The following is an 18,502-nucleotide window of genomic DNA, read 5'->3' as shown; positions in this document are numbered from 1 at the left end:
TGATTAATAACAAATATAACACTGTAAGTCAGCGCTCTCAGAGGGAGTACACGGGGAAAACTGAATTTTAAGAGATTCATGTAAATATTTTATTATTTTGACTGTTGGTCAGACAAACAGTCACCCGGATTCAATTTTGGCTGCCAAGCCAGTGACCACAGTTTGAGATGGTGTTTCAACATCTGCATGTGTGAAAACTAAAACTAAAGAGACAGAAAGCTGCAACGTAAAGAAAGTTGACACATACCCGCGTTTGCAATTGAGTTGCAGACAAGACAATTTAATTAAGAGACTTAATTTTGGGCTTTGCTAACTTGAAAAGGGCATTTTTCACCATGTTAACAGTTTTATTAACAGCTGATTGGTCTATTAATAAATGAATATTGGTTAAAGGCAGTTTGTCATTTCTGCAGCTAGGGGTCTCTCAATCAAAACAAAAGGAAAGACGGTAAGCAGCATGGGATCATGGGAGTTGTTGTCTTCATCATTCTTCGTGATGAATTTTAATGAGTCACGTTTGCAGACTCCTTTCCTCGCTCTCTGACATCATCATGCGCTTCCCCGGAAGTGACAGTCAGAATGAAAAACACTGTTACTTGGATAAAATTATGTATCTAGCACACACACACTCGCAACTTTATAGTCACACATGCAAACATGGTCTAAAGCCTCTACTGCCTGCATGCATGAGAAAGAAATCTTTTACAAAATCTTAAATCCGCACACGGTCTCCATTCTCTCTCTCACACACTCTCACACACGCTGAGGTAGGTAGTTGCTGCAGTGTGCTGGGTGGTCCTGAGGACCCGGAGGCCCCAGACAGAGCAGGGGACTAAATTACAGAGCATGACCCACCACAGTGACACCCAACCTGGGATTAACACCCAGGCTGGGTCCCTGGACACCAGTAGCCCCGGGGCTGTGGGAGCTGACCTCGACAGGTTCAGAGGTGACCTCAGACACACACGGACTCACAGATGCACACACACACACACACTTGTTGGTGGAGTTCAGGCCCACCCAGGACTGAAATAATGAGGGGGTTTGGTCAGTCCAGCTGGATGGAGGAAAGAGGGGGTTCTGGGTGGAGGCTGGACTGGAGAATTTGGCCCTGATCAGACAGAGTATCTGGAGTCCAGAAATATCCAGATTGTGTCTACACATGCATCTGAGACAGATCGGAGTTCACACCTGGCAGCACAGTCTGTCTTAATTGTGTCCCAGGATGAACACACTGACTCTTTCTTCCCAGCTCACATTTGAAACTGAAATAAAATTTAAATAAATGTTACTGCATTTTTGTCCTGTAATGTCATGGTCATACTTGTCACTCAGCACAAACTTTAGAGCCAAATGAGAACAGACGTGGCCTTGAAAATTTATTTTCTGGGCTTTTCTGGCCCCATCCAGTCAGACATGTGTGTTTTCTTCTTGTTCCTACAGTTGAAAGTGTACATTTTCTCTTAGCGCCTTTAAGATCAGACTTTAAAGGGCCAGGCCTAGGGGCATGATTTGTGACAACACAAACATGTGGAAGCCAATCCTGGTCCAACATTCAGATGTGATATGGTGTGGACACTTGAAGCCTCCAGTGCACTCAGAGCAGACTTTACAGGGAAGTAGGAGACATCTGGTGTCCAGCAGTTAAACTTGTGTAATGAAATGAAAAGAAAAACACTTGCATATTCATATATTCTGAAATTTTTAACGAGGAAGAAGAAGTAATTGCGTAAGGAGTAATTTTAAGAATTTTAATGTGGTAATTCTACTTTTTTCCTGCAAAAACATATCAGAAGAGAATATTTATGTATCCACTTATGGACCAGCCCCTGTTTGTGATTTCAACATTACCCAGAATGCCTTGAGAAGACCTTTAGACAACCCAGGACATTAACTTGCTGCATTCGGATCAGGGTTTGGAGCGTCGGGGGAGACTGGTGCTGACAGCAGAGACATTTGCAAATAAATCTGGAAGTTTTATATCACTGAAACATTTTCTGTTACCAAACTGCACTGAAACATCTGGAAACATCTGGACACGACGTCACATCATCTGCATGAGAAGGTCAGACCAGGTGAAAGGAAAGGTAGAGGTGAAGAAGGAGGATATAAGTCCCTAAAACACACACACACACACACACACACCTCATAAAGAGGGCTGATACAGCTGTTTGGAAGTGTGGTCGGGGTCAAAGTTCAAACAGATACATTGACACACTCATGCCCTTAAGCAAGGCACTTAAATCAATTCAGGCTGAAACACACACACACACACACACACACACACACACACACACACACACACACACACACACACACACACACACACACACACACACACACACACACACACACACACCTGACACAAACACACTCAGACAACCTCCCAAAGAGACTTTGCGTGCACACACGACACACACTGTTAGCGAGAGCGTATTAATAGCATGTGATGTGACTTAACCCAAGGGCCCGTTTCACCAGAACAGCTGCGAGTGCGGAGTGCGGGGTGTGTGTGTGTGTGTGTGTGTGTGTGTGTGTGTGTTTGGTTTAAACCTTCCTCAAAAGCCAAAATATATATGAACTCTGTTGGCCCGTCGAAGAGTTCAATGGTGCAAGAAAACACACTGACACGCCTGCCGCACACACATTTTCTTCATATACTGACTCTCAGCTGCCTGAGTGAAAACTCACTGTGCTGTACGGATAAACTGCTCTACAGCAAACTGCAACCTGATCTAATCACTTATATTAAAACATGTAAAACAAACGTGCATATCTGTTGCTACATTTAATTAGATGAGCTGCTTTTGCAAATCGAGATAAGAATCTCTCTGAAACAAAGTCCTTCTGAGACATATTCAAGGTGTTTGGTTGGACAGGGCATGTCTGCAGTCTGTGCGGCGAAAGATTTTTTTCGTAATTGACTAATCTGCTGACTGTTTCATTGACACATGAATTGGTTTGTCAGAAAATAGTTTTAAAAAATGCCAAATCAAAATTTTATGAAGGCTCAAGTGACTTTACCTCAAAACTTAAAAAGGTATTTATTCAACTATAGTCGAACAAAAGAAAAGCAGCGTATCCTCACAATTTTGACTGACAACCTGTAAAATCAGCACATGATCACGGTTTGAGACAACGTGGTTCTGTTTCTGTTTGCTGACAGGCTGCTGTTTTTGAAATACTGTTTGAAAAACCAGTGATCACAGAAGAAGCCTAAAAAAACCTAATACTCTGCTTCTACCCAATTACAACCAAACTAGTGCTTTTTATTAAATTATCAAAATATAGGCAAAGACTTGCAGGAAGCATAGAAAAAAGAAAGCTGCGTATCTTCACAATCAGATTCAGGACGCGTGCTCCAGGGACGCGCTGGCAAAACCAAAATATTACCCAAGTTGGAAAGATCACAAGGGACGGAGGTATTATACCACAAATTACATCACAAGGAATTAAACCCAGATCTAAAAATGTCCTTGATAGCAAACTAGCAACGTGTCCAGAATTCATGCAGGGGATACGAATAAGACTTGAAAGACTTGAATAAGTCCAAATTACGTTTATCCGCAACTTAGGTTTGACTTGAGTCAGAAATCTCTTGTGAAACGTCAACAGCTCTCTTCACAAGTACCCATCTTTAATAATGTTATTCGTATTTTGTCAATAAAGCTTGATTTACTTCACGATATACTTCTTTTTCTAGTGTATGACAGTTGATACTGTCAACTTATTGAGACGCGGTAAATCTATATGGATGCTGTGCGTTATTCCCGGTTTCTGTGACGTTTATGACATTAAAATAAAAGTTTTTCAAACAAAACAGAAACATTTGCAGGGTTGGAATCATCTGAATGAGCAAATCAGTTCAAGCAGCAACCTCAATGTTGCTTCATGTGGACGCAGCTGTCAGGAGTCAAACACTTTATAACTAATAGCAGCTCAATCAAACAAATACGAGGAAACCACATGACACAACTCACCAAAGGATTTTCAGTACTTGATGAGTTATTAGTCAAATTTATTTCCACGCTCGGCAACAGAAACACACAGAACACACACATTAAACACACACTGTGTAGATAACTCCTGTCCTGTGTGATCATAAAAATATCTCCAAGTTATTTTCAGACTTTTCTCTTCATATGTGCTGTATGTTGCCAATGTGTATGTGGTCTGTGGTGTGGTGTGTATGTGAGCATGTGTGTGTGTGTGTGTGTGTGTGGGGACGGTGTTTAGTCTGAAGCCATATTTAGTCTCTCTGGTCCTAAGAGGAGGCCTATAATCACACAGAACCTTTCTCTCTACTCATTACACACACACACAAAGACACACATGCACACACACACACACACACACCGTGGCCTGTCATTAACAGTTCACACTAACCTCCCAGGCTGCACACGTGCACACGCATACAGCGCACAAACACACACGCGGCAGGTTGTTTGCATGACACACACACATGCTGTACGCACGCATACACATTTTGATGCAAGTGCACATTTGTGAAGATGAACATATGTACGTGATCAAGCACACACACACACACACTCACGCAGAGCCAGATGTGAGTCCAGCTGTGTGTCCAGCAGGCGTTTCTCCGAAAATCCGATTTATTCTGTCTCCTCTGCGTCGGATATTTGACTTTAAATTCATGTGACAAACAACAAGAGGCCCGGAGATGTTTTCCTGATCGGGACTGAAAGCTAAATGACAGGTTCATCCGCAAACTCAGAGTTACTTTCACTGTCTCTGCAGCCACAGGAGCAGCTCTGGACGACTGAGTGTTATTTTAACTGCATGAAATATACAATCTGGACAGCTTTATGATCACTCTTTTAAGTTCTTAGACAAGATTTCAGCCCTGATTTTTTCAGGGGTTTTTTGGAGATCGCCAGCAAAAAAGCCCCAGATCAGAGGCAGATCATCCGGTGCTCCCGTGAACGACGATCAGTATGAGTGAACTGCTTAAAGACGAGATCCAGCAGCTGGCAGACACTTCGCCGATGCGTCGCCAACATCCGCTGGATATCTAGCGGCTGAATATCTGGTTTAGCAAAAGACGGGTCGGGGAGCCAGGAACCAGCCACAGCCAATGAGAGCCTTTATCTCTCTCCTCCTCTCCTCTGCTGTCATCTGCAGTATCTCTATGAGCCCAGTCTCACTGTGCATCTATTTGATTGTTATTTGATTTAACATGTGACCACAAAGACTGCAATACTCCCGATTACATGGCAGAAAGTTGTGCAGTGTGAACAGCACAGCGATCTGACAACTTTGAAAGTCACGTAGTGTGACCGAGGCTTTAAGCTTCAAAGCACAGATTCAACAGTCTTTAGCAGAAGGCTTCTCTGGTGGTGTGGCTTTAGTTTGTCATCAGTGTGTTGTTGTTTGCTGCTGCTGCATGAGGAAACAATGGTGGGAGAAATAAGACTGCTAACGTCAAGAAATGTGTGGTCTGAGCACGAAACGACGTGATTTAAAGTCATTACACAGAAGTCACAGTCTGTTTATTGGCTGCTGAGAGGCTGCGGTCAGTCTTGGTAATCTGGATAAATGCTCTGAAAGGCTGAAATGTTTGAAAGGCCAGTGATCGAAGAAGAAGCCACAAAAACGAGAAGGATGTTGTTTATCAAATTGTTATGTTTCCGGCATTATAAAAATAATTTATGTACCTGTTTTTATAAGGAATAAAGAATGTCTGTCACATACTTGGTTGTTTCTATTAAGAAGTTCTCACGTCCACTTGTAATTAATTAAGATGAAAAAATGTCAGATGATATGAGATACGTGATTTAGTTGACATTAATTAAAGTATTATAGCATTTAAGTGTTGACTGCAGGATCTAGAGGTCACCATTATCAACAACATGGCTAAGATGGTAATATTACAACACTGGAACATCTCAGATTATGCAGAATAAACTTTGTTAACAACGTCATGTGATTTATTAATTTCTCATGCCTCCATAAGAAACCACTGGCTCTCCTCCCATCTTCTCTGTACGGTGGGGACAGTGTGTTCATTTAACTTTTGAGGATTGTTGGATTTTGTCAGCAGTCACAGGAGTTCAACAACCTTTCTGAAAAAACATAAATTGTAATGTCATGTGGAGAAAACTGCTCTCCAAACATATTATATAACCCAGACTGTAGGTTCAGATCCCAGACTTCTACCTCCAGCAGAGATCCAACAGGATATCCCTACATGGATGTAGTTCACTAAAAAAAATCTCTTTGGAAAAGTGTCAGTTACAAGAGCAAAAATTACGCTAAATTAAATGTAATTTTCCAAAAGACGGTTAGCAACCCACAGCAGGAACACCAAACATGTGGCCGAGCTCTGTTTGAACACGAAGCTGAAGTCATTCTCATTACTGTCACTGCTCCACTGGATAAAATATGACCGGATAGGACAGCGAGAAAGTTAGGTTGCTGTTTCCTGACAGTGTGTGTGTGTGTGTGTGTGTGTGTGTGTGTGTGTGTGTGTGTGTGTGTGTGTGTGAGTATAAATCGTGCATTGTCTGTTCGCGGTTAGAGACCTAAACAAGGCAGTCTAATCTTGGCAGACAAAACACAGAGTGATCCTGACTACAAATTAGCACCACACACACACAGACACACACAGACACACACAGACACACACAGACACACGCAGACACACGCAGACACACACAGACACACTCAGCTGTAGATCCAGACATGTGCTTTTCTCATTTCCACCTGTTTCTCCTCTCTTTTTTTCGACTCTTATCTTCATTCCTCTTGTTCCTCCATTTTTCTGTTTTCCTCATGTTATTATTCTGTCGTTCCTCATTAACTTTTTTGTCGAGAGGATTGTGAATGTGTAAGATTACTTCCAGAACATTTCTGTAAGTACTTGTAGTTTCACTTTCCCCACTCAGATTCATCCTGGGGGTCCTGTGGGGGATTGAGTCAGTGACTTTCTGGTCACGAGCTCGCTTCTGTGTTTACGTATTAATAACCACCGTGAGGGAAAACCTGCTGGAATCAGATTTGATCCTGTGGATGAAAAAGTCACCTGTGTCAATCTAATTAGAAAACGTATACATCTAAATTAACCCTTTAAAGTTTTGCTCTTTTATTCAAGTCGCTTAAAGGTCGTTAAAATCATCTTACTCCTACAGTCTGGCAGTATTTTTAATATTCTGTATCATCTTGTTCCAACTCTTCGTGGAACCATAATATGATGAATACACCGAGTGAAATACTGAAACACAACACTCCATGTTTTTTATGGCTGCACTTCGTGCATCATTCTGACACATTCGGTACCAAAAACTCTGCAACCTCTGCTAGAATTACAAATAAACTTTGCTGCGTTTGAACCTTGTTTTCTGAGCAGAATACATTTCTAATGACTGACACAACGCTGAGGTGGGTCAAAGAAAACAAACACTATTCTGCCGATGCTTCTGATCACACTTAGATGACCGAGAACGCTTTGCTGCTGACTTTGTGGCTTTTTACGTGACTTTTCTAAATAAAGAAAAAGCTGCCGAAATAAAAAAGGAAAACCGTTTGACAGAAAAAGAGAAGAAAGTGTTTTTCTCCCAGAATGGTACGCACATATACACACACACCTACACACAACCTGTGTACACACAGTGTCCCTACGGTCCAACACTGAACCACACACTTGATGCAGTCCAGACCGAAGAGACCTGAGAAGCCAATACACACACACACACACATACACAGACACACACAGACACACACACACACATACACACACATACACACACAGAGCCAGGTCTGAGGTGATGGTTTTGGTTGTGGTCCCAGTGAAAACGACACTAATTTGGAGCTAAGGAGTTCTGGCAAGCTGAGTCAGAATTCCACAAACTAACAACTGTGCAGTGAGAGGCTGAGAGCTAATCAAAAGCTAACAATGCTAATGCAAAGTAAATGAGGCGGATGCTAACATTTATATGATGCTAACACACTGATAACGTAGCTTGATGCTCGAGTCCGCCTTCGCTTTAATCGCTAATCCAATCGAACACACAGCTTGTTTTTTTAATGTGAATTCTGCACACACACTTACAAAAACATACATACACACATGCACACACAACACACAGTTTCATAATCATGAACACACACACACACACACACACACACACACACACACACACACACACAGACACACACACACACACACACACACACACACACACACACACACACACACACACACACACACACACACACAGCTGACAAACTCCAAAAGCCACACTAAATAAGTTGTACCCACAAACACACCCTTGGCAGCACTGAGTGTGTCTGTGTGTGTGTGCGTGTGTGTGTGTGTCTGTGTGTGTGTGCGTGTGCGTGTGTGTGTGTTGCCCCCTCCATGCCTGTTTGCTTTTCTCTCAATGGTCTCCTTTGAAGGACAGAGGAGAGGAAGAGAGAGAGAAGTGAGTGAAGGAGGGAGGGAACGAGGGGGAAAAAATGAGGAGAATTCACTGCAACAAGATAAATATCCTCAGCCTGGCGTCGCGAGGCCGCCGCGCTCTCACTGAGACACACACACACACACACACACACACACACACACACACACACACACACACTCTGATTACAGAGTAAATATGTATAATCTTATAAATCGACCATTGTTTGAGGTGGAAGCAACAAACGCACACACACACACTCGGACAGAGAGAAACATGTTGACTTTGGAGAAAGTGAAGTGATGGAGGTCATCAGTCATGTAGGGTCAAAAACACACAGACACAGACACACACACACACACACACACACACACACACACACACACACACACACACACACACACACACACACACACACACACAGTATAAATACAGAATGTAAAGACATTGCTTGTATTGATTAAAACGTCAATGATTCATATCAACAGATGAGGCATCTTTGATTCTAATCTCATGTTCACACAAAACACAGAAAACCATGTGGCAGGACACGTTTTACAAACATACTCTTGTCTTGAAATTACATCACAATCAACCCAAGTCTCTTAACTCTTTGTTTACGGTCTATTCTGAGATCGAGACTCATCCTCCATCCGAGTTTCATGGAAATCTTCTCTGTAGTTTTTGTGTAATCCTGCTGCGAACCAACCCCAAAAATTGGGAACATCTCTGCTGTAGGTTTTTTGCTCTTAAAGGGATTATATGACATCTTAATTCATAAACTGTGCAATGCTCCTTTTTTCTGCTTTGGTTTACTGTACATGACACTGAAAGCCAAAGTCTTAACTCACCTCATGTCCCATTTTAGAGAGCAGAAAGAAACTGAAAAAAACTGAGATAATCGCAACTGTTTAAAAAACAAACTTTTACATTTTCATTTTCAAGTGTTTATTTGCACCTGACAGATTTTTGGGCGCAAGTACGACCATAATACTTTCACCCTGGAGGCCTGGAGTCAGAACAGAAACACTTGAGCCTTTGCGGTTACAAAACCGGGACATTTCTAAACTGCGGTTAACAGAAAAATTGGTGCCTATACTCAGCCAAAGATTGTTTCAGTCTCCCAGTTAAACTTTTATCCGTATCAAGTGATTTAAGAGGGTTCAGATTTGATAAGATGTTGTGTCATGTCAACAGGGAGAAAAGTGATAGAAAATTGTAGAAGTGTAGGACGACTTCTCGTTGCCTCTCATCCAACAGGCTTTCCTTAAAAAAAAAAGAAATCTGCGCATAACAAAAAGGGAGTATTTGACACATTTGAGTTCAGTTCCTACATTTCACTGCATCTGCTACTTAAAACAGAGACATAAACACACACACAAACGTTTTCCAGCCCGCGCCCAAAATCCATTAGCTACAGCTCTGAATGCAGATCTGTATATATTGTTCCACTGTATTACAGTTCAACAGACTGCAAGCTTGTCCCATTGTGCATATGGTTTTCATACACGTAGACCACATGACGCGCTCCATACGCAGCTATATTTACAGCTAATTAAATAATGCAATGACACGCACACACAGGCATCGTTGTTTAAAGAGTCATTTCTTTAACGAACAGGAATTTATTTATCAAAAATCAGATGTATGCGGCAAATTTCCTCCATTGTGTGGCAGCAGTGTGTATGTGTGTTTATATGCTGTACGCTAGCGTGTAATCATATTAGTTGGGGTGTGTCCTCCACAGACCTGCAGACTGCAGAGTCCTGCTGGTTTAAACAAAGCGAGATTAGTCTGAGCTGACCTGGGATCAGATATTTAACACAATGCAACACAATTAGTCTGATAACAGAAGTTTACTTTGCTTCAAACGTTTGAACTAGGCTGAATAATCGCCTTTGCCTGAGCCCACTTTGATGTCCTCCAACTTTTACTTAATATTCATGTTGCAGCCCACTTTACCAAACGTAGTTTTACTTTACATCAACATACCTATTGGAAACTTCACATATATTTTTACGTTTTTGATCCCTGCATCGCTTTTGCTTTAAACACACAACATGTAATTTCTGCCACTAAAAGTCTATCAATCAACAAAAGATGTAAGAAGCGTGGGATCATGGGAGTTGTTGTCTTAAACATTGAGAAACCACCATCTTTTAGGAAAATCTACCTGGCGGGACTCAGGCAGAAACGTTCACGGACGAAGTAACATTTCAAGTTTTATTCACATTAAGTTGATGCCAACTTCCTTCTTCAATCTGTGAGTCTCTCCCGGACGTTACGATGACAGGTGACCGATTGAAACGCATCATTACCTTGAACAAAATCACAGATTTTACTGGGATTATTTTAGGAAACATAGTAAGTACACGACTCAACAAAATATATAACAACGGTCTACTAGGTAGTTGTATATCTGCAACATATCCTTATATCAAATCAACTGAATAGGTTGATTGCCAGTGACTCCCAAAATGACATAGACCACTGTTTCTTAATGACATGACATCGAAGCATAGCAGCAACCGGCATGTAAGCTGTAAATCTTTAACTCAATTGCTTTTATTCCTGTTTTAAATTTTAGTTTTCTGTTTTTTAAAATTCTTCTTATATTTTATTGTAACTCAACTTATTTTTTTCTTCGTCTAATCCTCACAACATCTGTCTAACACTTATCATTTAGATGTTCACTCTTTCTGATTATTTACAAGTATCTGGGGCATTTAAAGCCTTTATCACAGACAGTATTGCCGTGACAATAAATGGAGGAGAAAGAGATGCATGAGACTGCATTTCATTGCCATTCAAATTAAAAGGTTTCCTGAATTACATTAATTTTACATTACGGTCATTAATTTTCTTTGGTTTCTAACTCAAAAGCTTCTTTATGCATTACTGCATCACTTCCCCCTATTTTTCACTCCAGTCACTACCTCTAGTGGAGACCAGAGCACACAAATGGACGTCTTTAATCACCGCTGCACTGCGGTCTTTTGACTCATAACGTCATTGAAAGCATACCAGTTTACAGTCTGCGGTCGACACGACCGACAGCATGAAACTCCACACATTGTCTTGTGTGCTGTTAAGTTGATTTCATTTACTCTTTGGCCAAACAAAAGTTTCCCACGACCAAAGCAGAATGCAAACAGCACCCTGCTGCGGTTTTGTATGTTACAGTAGAAACTTGTGTGCCAGAGAAACGAGGCGGGGAGTTTTAAAAACCGCAGCACAAGATCGAAATTGACCTTTGACACCAGGCAGAATGAGCTGGGGTCCAGGTCTTACCAGTGATCTTCACCAGGGTGGTTCAGCCACAGATTTCTCAGGTCAGTGTCCACTATCAAAGCGGTGTAAAATCAGGCCAGGACTGTTGGCACAGAACTATCAGACTGTTTAATTAAAGCTGCATGAAAAAAAAACCCTCCAGTCTATAATCTCAGCTTCTCTAATCTCCTCCCAGCATGACAGCTTTCCAACATGGATGATTTATTAAATCTCTGCTTGGTGCCCAGCAACAGGACACAATGAGAAATGATGCGGTAAGCATGGTGGGAAACTTTTTTTTCATATAGTCGCTGGTCAAAACTCAGTTTGAATATTTTGGCAGGAAAACTGAAAACTGGAGCACAGCAGGACAACACTGGTGACTGTCTGTCCAGAAAACTGAAGGAATTTTTTAATTTACCTGAAGGGAGTAAAATTATGTTGACTTACTTTTTAAAAAAAGTTCTTACTGTAGCCTTGTTCTAATGTTTTTCTTTCCTGCTTTTCTATTCCTTCAGATCTTTTGCTCTCTAACAGTCCACTCCACATTTCCTCATGTTACTCAATTATTCCTAATGTTCCTCTTCTTAATGTAACGTTATCCTGTTTTACATCAGTTCCTCCTGCTGTGTCATCTGATTGCTTCCTCCTGTGTTAACCTGCATCGTTCCTGTTTCATGTGTAGCGCTTTGTTTACATTTTTATTCCTTACACAGCTTCTTCATGTCATTGATTTTCTTTCACTCACTTTAAATAATTAATTCACATTTCATGTACACATTCTCTCTTTCCTTTCCCTCAAACTTTCACATTCCTCCGTCTCGTTTCCTTCCCCTTCTCTTTTGTCTGCCCTCTGTGGGATGATGGAGAGATCGGCTCAGTCTGTCATTTGCAGGACAGACAGCAGACAGATGAAAGCAGATCAATAGGAAATAAAACAGACAATAAAAGTCAGATTTGTTCTTTGATTCTTTCAGCTGTGGGGATCAGAGGACAGGAAGGAAAGGAAAGGAGGGAGGAGGAGATCATTTACGACTCTCTCTTTCTCCCTCCATCTGCCTCATTCAGATCTTTACTTTCATGTGACTCTGTCTCAGTTGCTTTATCTGCATTTATTGTCTTACTTTCTTATTATATCTCCTCCTGCTTCTTTAGCTCCCTGATTTTGTCTCATCGTTCTGCCTTTCTGCATGTCTTGATATTTGGCATATCTAAAATTCTGATCCTTTGTTTTCTTTTCTGCTTTTCTTTTCTTTTCTTTTTCATCCATCTTTCTGTGTGTTTCACCCTCTGATCTCTTCCTCGACAGTCTCTTACCCCCTCCCACCCTTGACCACATCCACATGTTAATAATAAAGTCTCCTCCAGCTCCACCACATCTATGAGGAAATCCTCTGGCAGGTCATCTATGTCTGTCTGATAAAGAACAGTGCAGATGCTTCATCCTCGCTCCTCTCTTCCTCCCTGTCTGATTGTTTTTACACAACTTTCTGACCACAGCTTATGTCGGGTCCAAAAAAAAAAAGCTGGCTTGACCCAACTGGAACCGATGTGGATTCTGTGTTATCCCGCCTGCAACAACACGCCGCAACATTTAATGAGCCCGAACCTGATTAAAATCTGGGGAAGATAAATAAAAGGAAACATGACCTGATCAAGCTTGGGGGAATTGAGAGAAATTAGAGCCAGACTCAGCCAGAATCTGTCTGGTGGTCGGGGCGGGGCGGATTTGGTTTGGGCTCAGAACCAAAGCTCTATCACAGAACAGTTATCTGATACTACTGATGTAACAAAGTTTTACGAAAGCTGAATCTGAAACATTTGCTACCTGGAATTGAACGGAGACTATTCCAAATTGTAAAGCAGACAAAGAGATTAAAATAAAAATATACAACAGGAAATTTTAAGACAAATACATGAAAAAAACCAAAACAAAACAATACATTGTTGAGCCGAAATCTTCACTGTAGCTGCTGAGCTAAAAATGTTAGCACGCACCCCGTCTGAAGTGGATGCACAAGCTCGATCTCCCATCGAGGATAGAGATAACTTATGTTTGAATTAATTTCGGATCTCAGGGCTTCCGTAGACTCGGATTACTCTGGACGAGCTGTATGGAGCCATTTTATGTTTTTTTGGTTGTCAAGTCCTCACCTGTTCAGGAGAACAGGTGAGGACTGAGAACGTTGTTTTGCTATGACGCTCCAGAAATGTTTCGTGAACTACAAAACGCCACCTTCCATCAGCGTGAGGGTGAATCGATAATGACTGAATTTTCAATTTTTGGGTGAACTGTTCCTTTAGAGAAACCAGAGGCACTACTCGAGACTGTCCTCACCACAATACCTGCCGCAAACACCTGGCAACGGCCTCAGGCTCTGTGGGTCTGTCTACATGTGTGTGTGTGTGTGTGTGTGTGTGTGTGTGTGTGTGTGTGAACACATGTACAAATGGCTTTGCTGTGGCTCCTCATCAGGGGATAAAAAGACAACATCCCTCACCTGGGACAGCCCACCCCCGTCAGACACACACACACACCCACACACACAGTCACACACACAGTCACACACACAGTCACACACACAGTCACACACACTCACAGTCTCACACACACACACACTCACAGTCACACACATACACAGAACATTGAGTGTCAGTCAGCTGAATGAAAGACAGCCATTCATTGATAAGACAGACAGTCACATAAACAGACTGTCTGAGGGAAAACAAACCAGACCACCGTCAACCCTCTGTGCTCCATTGAGCCTCGAGAGGGGTCTCAGTGTGTGTGTGTGTGTGTGTGTGTGTGTGTGTGTGTGTGTGTGTGAGTGTGTGAGAGAGAGAAAGAGTACTGACGGGTGTAAATGTGTGTGTTCCTGGGGTGAAACATCTCCTGGGGGATGAGAGAGAGAGAGAGAGAGGAAGTTTCTCTGCTTCTGTCGGTCCTTTAATCTGATACACAAACACACAGGGCACCTAAGAGCCTGCCATTCACACCACACACACCCTCTTCATGAGCACACGCTCGTTAATGCGCAAACACACTGAGAGTCAACTGAGACAAGACTACATGCACAGACACAAGCAGGACGTATGGATACACGCACGCATCTAAAGATATGCAGAAGCTCATGCCTGCACTTCAGGGCTGCTAACACGACACCTGAGTGTCCACTGAAATATGATTATACACATTAATGCACACACAGTCATGAACGAGAAAACATGCAAATGGCCAAATGAAACATGAGTACACATACATATACATACATACTTGAAATGCACATTTCCTCCTCATGCACTCTTAGAAACACACACATGCATGCAGGGAGTGAGAGGCCCGGCTGTTAATGGCGGTGGTCCTGCGCTCCACAGTGGGATCTGTGTTTAGCCATGTTTAGAGCTCCATTTGGGGCCAGATAAATCAACCTGCTGTCTACCAGAAGCCTCCATTAGGGGCCCGGCGAGGCCCCTGGACGGCCTGTCAGTCACCCCGTCAGTCAGCGAGCCGCCCTCTTCCAGCGTTTGAACTCATAATTACAGGGAGGCTCAGCCTGGCTCGGACCGGCCCGGCTCCCCGAAAAAGCCCCCCTCCGCCACCCCCCAGACGTCAGCTCTCGCTAGCCCAGCGCTAATGCTAACACTAACAAACGACGGACGTTTCACCTCCAGAGGAAACAGCGGCGGGGAAAATATTTATGGAAACTGAAAAGCCTCCCTCGATTTGCTCTGCCCCCTTTGGCCTCTCTTCATCCATTTCCACAAACTCCTTTTAGAGCTTTTAGTTTTTATTTCGTTGAGTGACAGTCCTGGGATTCCCCCTTGGGTTTGAGAGGTTAGCAAGTTAGTTAGCCACGGAGCACTAGCGCCAGGCTAACCTCTGGCTGCCAGAGATTAATCAAACACCAGTTAGAGGGGAGAGAGTAAAACACAGGGGCTGCGATGACTGATGGCTTTTTAAGGAGTGACGGGGGAGGGAGTCGGAGGAGAAACACACCTTCGACCAGGACAGAAGACAGAAATACTCACACAGCAGAGCTGGAAATTACCACCAATGACAAAACAAACTGGTGAATTTTGTCCATAGCTGGTTTGTCTTCTCCAGCAGCCACTGTGACACGTAACAAACAATCATTCATGGGTCCTACTCTATTCTGAAACTCATCAATCATAGCCGGCTGGTCAAACGGTTCAAGCATCGGGTGTATTTTGGAATCAGGCCACTGTGGTCGGCAGATGAAAAAGTTTCCTGCGCTTACACGTATACACACATGAAGTCAGACGTGGCTCGCCGGCTCTCAGGAATTCATGAATAAAATATAGGCCCATAAAGGCAGCATGAACAATGGAAATATTATCCTCCGCTGCATAAATGCACAGCCGACCACAGAGTATTCTCACAGGGAGCTCGTTCCTCTTATCTCTGACGGCTCGTCGGCGATGGCCGGCCGCTGCATGTGGAGACACACACCGCTAACGAGGGGGAAATCCCCCCCATCAGCCAAGATTGATGCAGAAAATTTACCCAGCAGACATTCCTCTGAGTCGAAATGAAAGAGGTGCCTGGTTCACCGGCATTCCTGATTGGCCACACATTCCTTTGCCTTTCTGACAGCAGTGTGATTGCTTGCATGGAGCCGCGGCACCCACAACATTTCTGAATAGCCCCTCTGAGGTTTCACCTGGTGACGGTTTTTGACCAGGAACTCATCCATTAAACAAATTAAGGTGGTAGACGTGAAGGAACAATGTCCTACCTTCCTACATCAAGACCACTGAAGTGCCTCTGAGCAAGGTCTTAAAAAATGGGAAGCTAAAAGGTGCGCTTGTGTGTAATTGATTCACTGTTAAATGGTTTGTTTATATCTTCTCGTCGAGAGAAAGCAAGTAAGAAATGAAAACAGAGCGCAGAAATGATTGAACTAGAAGACATTTGTAAGAAATCTAACAAATGAAATAAGGACATACACCAAAAGAAAGACGAATAAAAGCACATTTGATTTTTCGGCTCTAGCAGCTGCTCCGTCAACCTCCTTTAAAATGGGATTGTGATGTATCCTCGTGAAATCTGTCCTGCTACAGAAGACAAACTGCTGAGCTGGCCCTGGCCTCAGCAGCATGACTCCTAATACTGACATGAATTATTAATTTGACGCATTCATCACTCTTCCGACCAGCCGTCGATAGCCTCCATTATGGCGGGTGTGTATACATTACAGAGTGTATAGTGTGTCAGAAACTTCCCGCATACGAGCTACTGGATGGCGGGAAGAGGGGAAGACGGAGAGAGAGAGAGAGAGAGAGAGAGAGAACGGGTGATGGACAGGAGTGACAGCAGGGAGCATTAGCTTGAAGAGTCGTGATATCAGAGCCAGATATCAGACGGAAAGAAAGAGATAGAGTAGCAGAAGAAAGAGGCATTTTGACAGGTAATTTAAGACTGTACACCAGGAGCCAAAAACACAACATTTGAAGAGGTTACAAAGTTTTAAAGAGATACACATATGCACTAATGATATTATAGTGACTTAAAAGGCACAGGTCACGACTCAGGGAGTACTCGTGAAAAGAGCTTCTGGATCTGAAAAGTGAAGCTAATGCAGAAGTGCCTTAAACCTGAATTCCTTCTCGCAGGGTAAGTTTTGGGGCGTGGTTACCTTGTGATCAACGAGTTGCTACCACAGCCTATACCCTCTACCATCCTAATATGGTCACTACTGGGTCCAAAAAAACGAGATGGCCACAACCATATAAAGCTAGACTAAAGGCTTCAAAACTCAAAATGTGGTTAACACAGACAGAAACCAAATCAAACTACTTCAGGTATGATGGACGAGAGGTGTGGTGTGATCGGTTGAAGGTACACCGTGATACGTTTATCAGCACGTCGGGGAATTGTTCCCCCTGATCACTGATCCAAGTGGTGCCAAAGTCAAGCTGTGGTCACATGGGGATACATACATGCTATTTTAAGGGATGTAAACAGCTGAGCAGGAGCAGTACAGGAGTCATATGCATGACATTTTTATAGCTCACTATTGTGTCTCTTTGCCTCTTTAGAGGTCAGGTGAGACAGGTGGTCAGTGGATGGAAAATTGGTCCCATTTAATAATAGAGTCGCATAAAAGTGCCCAGTGGTTTCTCTCTGCTCGATACATGTAGCTGCCACAACAGTTTCATCACAAAGTATTTAAATTACCTGTTGATTGCTGACTTTTTTTACTCTGCCTTACATGCCTAAAAAAACACTGCTGATTAAGTGTGTTTGTAATAAGTGCTGCTGATTAAACTGTTTAGGCAGCAGACATTAAACAGAGTGAGCATATTAACATTTAAGGCAGACAAGTTAAGAACTGGCGACGACCGAGCCAACCCGAGGTGAGCACTGTTTATTTGAGTTAGAGCGGCATTAAGAACTTCAACAAGCTCATTAATTTCCTCTCATTAGGCTCCAACAATGCCTCTGAACTCTAAACGTGAATGTGCATTAAATTATTGTATTGTTAGAGCACCGTGCCGGTCGAACGGAGAGAGTGGGTCTGATCACAGAGGGCCGAGCAGTGACGTACTGACAGATTTAACAGCTAATGAAGAAATGATGTCACCCAGCCTCGCTACGCTAACGAGAAGCTAATGGACGGTGGAGCGGGTGACCGCCAAGTCGGCCTCTAGAGTAAACATGAGGGGCAAGGAACCATCACTTTGTTACACACACACACACACACACACACACACACACACACACACACACACACACACACACACACACTAAACACAATTCCACCCTCCAATACGTCAAACTTAAACAAAGGGTG

The 18,502-nt window shown here is 42.8% G+C and overlaps 1 protein-coding gene across 1 annotated transcript in view; it reads right to left on the bottom strand.

Moving 5' to 3' along the window:
* The window catches only part of bbs9 (Bardet-Biedl syndrome 9), a 165,215-nt gene that overhangs the window by 82,969 nt on the left and 63,744 nt on the right, over positions 1-18,502 (bottom strand). The gene's annotated exons all lie outside the window — the stretch shown is intronic.

The sequence above is a fragment of the Pagrus major genome, chromosome 17, assembly GCF_040436345.1.
Source record: "Pagrus major chromosome 17, Pma_NU_1.0".
Lineage (NCBI taxonomy): Eukaryota > Metazoa > Chordata > Actinopteri > Spariformes > Sparidae > Pagrus > Pagrus major.
The sequence above is the reverse complement of the archived record's forward strand: the minus strand, read 5'-3'. Positions and strand labels throughout refer to the sequence as shown.